Source organism: Nymphaea colorata, chromosome 5 (genome assembly GCF_008831285.2).
Source record: "Nymphaea colorata isolate Beijing-Zhang1983 chromosome 5, ASM883128v2, whole genome shotgun sequence".
NCBI lineage: Eukaryota > Viridiplantae > Streptophyta > Magnoliopsida > Nymphaeales > Nymphaeaceae > Nymphaea > Nymphaea colorata.
In genome coordinates, this window is record NC_045142.1 from 14,843,347 (window position 1) to 14,847,633 (window position 4,287).

Consider the following 4,287-nt stretch of genomic DNA (forward strand, 5'->3'; position numbering starts at 1 on the left):
AAATCTAAAACAAGATATGGAAAAAGACCACTGTTGTTTTAGGTAACAAGCAATGCATTGGGTCTTAAAACTCTGTGCATATCTTGATGTGAACTTGAGCTCTTCTGAACCTGGTGAAGCTTTGCTCAATTCCTGAATCAGTTGCATGTTTTCCCTAGGGAGTTCAAATTATCTATAAGAACAAGAGAATATTTTCTTAAAAAAATGAAGGAAAATGGTAGCTCAAATAAAGGCTTTGCATATAGTTGCCATTACTTGTGCAGAGAGGAATGACAATAACATTCAGATCCAAGCTCAATGAAAGAATAAAATTTGCAACAGACCTTGTGTGGGCTTGGAGATCTAGAAGAGGATGAGGTGGACCTTGCATGTCTAGGAGGTCCTCTCCTGGCCTGCCTCTGGTTGTATTATACATGAGAAGAAGTCAGCAATAGTATGGATGTGAAGGAATCAAAACAAACCCATCTTACTGCACCAGACGTGTACATCATTCAAACCATCATTACATTACATCGTATCAATTTAGATGTTAGATGACATGACTTACTATTTAAATGATATCCGAACAACCTAAACATAGAGTCATAGGAAAACCAATTACAAAAATTCTCACAAGAGGGATTCACTAAAACATAGAATTGCAATGGGCAAACAACAAAACAGTAAATCGTTCAAGAAAACCAGCACAACACGAATTTTAGGTTCTTAATATCGTGTACACAATGCATCAACAGTCCATAGTCCATGTAGAACCTAAGATCTTTCAGTTAATGAGTTTCCCGTATCAGTTATAGTGAACAAAATAATTTTAAAGCCAACATTTTTCGACCATGGTCCAAACATAACATACAGGAAAAACAACATTTAAGGATCAAACCTTCATATGAACTTGAAGAACCTATGTAAAAGAAAGAGACTCAAGCCTTGGGGAAAAAATTACCTTCCCCTTAAGAAATATAGAAGAACGTAACCCTTAAGAAATATAGAAGAATGTGGCGGTTGCTTGCAGAATCTCGATATCGCTTTGCAAGTCCAAAACCAATGATATAGACTTGGAAGGAAAAAACATACATAAAAATTCTGCAAAAGTAAAATAATGTGAAACAGAGCTATCACCCACCATAATAATACTTCCTTGTTCTACCTCAGTATGACGAAAATCAATGTTTAGCTAAGATGGATCCTCAATGGAGATAAGATGCGGCCGTTCAAACTTCATAAAACTGCCAAACAATACAAATTTTATACACAAAAGAGTGAATAGGATATAATATTTACATGAAAAGGAGACAAAAACCATATGAACAAATAGGCAAATCAAAAATCACATGCAACGTACCCTTTGCTACTTTTCAGGAAAAAGGCACCTCCCACGTTGCAAGAAATCCCAACACCACTTGTGTTTAGCTTACGTCCATAAAATTCAAAAAACTTGACCTGTTCTCAATCAAAACGAACATTTTTTTAGAATTTAAGCTCAATGAGACATATATATATTCAAAGATTCTCATTGAAGCTAAATGCCAAAAGTATAGTCAATTTCTAATGGTTTATTCATACAAGAATGAACACCAGGTTCTCCACTGTGCAACAATCAACCACAAAACCACAAAAGGATTATCTGCTTATATTCCCCACCATCCATATGAAGCTAACTATTACATCAGCACATCTCTGAGAATGTGAGACTAACAGCCGGATCCAACCAAAAATATCAATCACCAACTTGTCTTTAAAAATGAAATCAACAAAACCCTCAAACCACATGATAATAACTTCTTGCTCCTTTAGTTACCCTTGACTAGTTTTCTATCTCCTATTCCTTTCTAGATTAAGGAACAAATGACAACTAAAAAAAATGAACCATATCTGACAAGATTCAGTTTATCTACAAAAGACAAGGACTGCAATGCTATAAGCAGGGACAGACTGTAGAAAGGCTTCTCTTGTGAAAAATATGCATAGAAAACAATTAAGCTACAACAAGAAGAACAGCCAAGAAATCATAGAAGTGAAATAATCCTAGTCAAAGATGATGCTACAGGGAGTTAAACCCATAAAAAAACTCTCACCAGAAGAATTCCCAGGTTATGTTCCACAATTCTCTGGCTACCATGGAAACCCTGCCCCTTCCATTGCATCTAATAATGATAAGACAAAGGACAAAGTTGCTAATGGAGTACTATAACTATGTAACTGAAAGCACGCGTCCAAACAAACCCTACCTATGTAACCCAGGGAACCGAGGTGCTAACTCAACAACATTATCAGAAATTTCCATTATTTTCAGAAACACCAAAAAAAGAATAATAAAGGAAAACCAAAAATACACGAAAATTTTGTGATACTTTGACCCAAAAAAAGAAAAGACAAAATGAAAATATCATGCCTTTCATTTATCACATTATTTTTGCTTTCTAAAGTTAAACTCAGAAATGTCTTTCATTTGTCAAGACATTTTTGAGGATTCCTGCACCACAGAAATGGCGCACCTGCAGAACGAAATTTACAGTGCATTGACGAGATCCAACAGCATCCAACTATCCAAGAGGCAAGATCTGGGGAAAGAAAATGTGGGTTGTGATAATTTATGTATGAATACAGAATACTGCAGAACCTACATCAAGAAAACACATTGATTTCTTTACCGGTGGCCCAGTGGTGGAGCGGAGACAGTGACGGTGCCGGAGACTGGCTGGGTATCAGGTATGGACTGTGGAAACGGTGGCGGGCACACGGTCTTTCCAACTCTCACTCTCCCTGTCTCTGCGGCGCAGACAGCGGCTCTGCGAATCTGCTAGACTCTGTCACTCTGCCTCCGGCCTCCCTCGATGGAAAATGCGAAAGTGTGAAACAAGGGGAGCCACACAGGAGGAACATGACCTAAGTTCCTAACAGGCCGTCGGGCAGGGCTGGGCTGTAGAAGTGATAACCAGGCCCGGCCCGTTAAGATCTCAGGCCGGGCTCGCTCAAGTTCGGCACGATAACAAAAGTCCTCGACCCAGACCCAGCCCGACGGCGGCCCGGCCCGACGCCCAGGCCTAGATTTCAAGACAAAACTGCTCAATTTTAACTGAGAATCAACTCTGCACCACACGGCCAAGCAGGTCAGACGTTCTCTGGTCTGAATTTTTTAACGACATCAACTGAGTGAAATCTGATATATTTTGCGACATTCAGATCTGATCAACATCAAATATTTGCCAACGATATATATCACACTAACCCACAATAGACTGAATATAAACAACATGCACAGACTTACTGCAATCAGATTTCCAGACAAAACTGCTCCATTTTAACTAAGAATCAACTCTGCACCACATGGCCAAGCAGATCAGACGTTCTCTGGTCTGAATTTTTTAATGACATCAATCGAGTCAAATCTGATATATTGCGACATTCAGATCTGATCAACATCAAATATTTGTCAACGACATCACATGAGTCAGATCTGATACACTTTGACCTTCAGATCTGAAGAAACACAGCAATTTGTCGACTTCATCCAATTAGGTTCTTTATTAACATCAAGACTTCAGGCAACATAGGGTGCAAATCGCGTCTCTACATGTAGAACGTGATCAACCCCTTTTCACCAAACAATCCCACTGTATCTTTTGTATGCAACAGAAACTTTAGACGTCCAACCTTTTTTTTTGAATGAGGAGATGAGAAAAGAGAGGAGGGGAAGCTGCCTAAAACTCTAGATGGCACAGTCCTAGGTCTGAGGCTCTGTTACCATGTTGATTTGAGAGGTGGAGAAGAGGGAGAAGAGGGAGAAGAGGAGAACATGAGGAAGAAGGATAGAATAGGTACAAGTCTTGAATACGTTGGCTGCTCCTTTTCCATTAGACTAAATAAGGATTAGGGTTATGTTTAACCCTTTACATAAAGAGTCCAACAAAATTTTAAAAATTCAGAAAGCTATCTAATACTAAATTCCGAAATATAGAAAACTTTAAATTGCAAACCAGCACGTTTCCTCAACAAACTCAATTTTGGATAGCATTCACACATCCATAACAAGAAATTTTCCTTTGTGTAAGTAGCATTGCATGTGCATTTAAAATCACTATCCACTAACTTAAGATAACTACTTGTCTTATGATAGAGAAGGTTGTATAATGCTTAAAGTTAATAGCTAATATAGATTTGGCTATCATCAATTCTACTTCTGGAAGGTGCTTAAGATTGTTTGAACAACATTGCATTGCAGGTGCTTCCTTTTTCTTTTTAGATGGATCTCCCGATCATTATTGAAGGTGGTTATTGTTTCTCGTTCAA

The 4,287-nt window shown here is 38.3% G+C and overlaps 1 long non-coding RNA gene across 1 annotated transcript; it reads right to left on the bottom strand.

The window, feature by feature from the left end:
- Positions 1–1,960: 1,960 nt before the first annotated feature.
- On the bottom strand, positions 1,961–2,825 carry LOC126410095 (uncharacterized). The gene is made up of 3 exons (XR_007573489.1): positions 2,649–2,825; positions 2,493–2,558; positions 1,961–2,141 (listed from the first exon to the last, which is right to left on the bottom strand). It is a non-coding gene; the product is annotated as an uncharacterized LOC126410095 (long non-coding RNA).
- Positions 2,826–4,287: the final 1,462 nt, after the last annotated feature.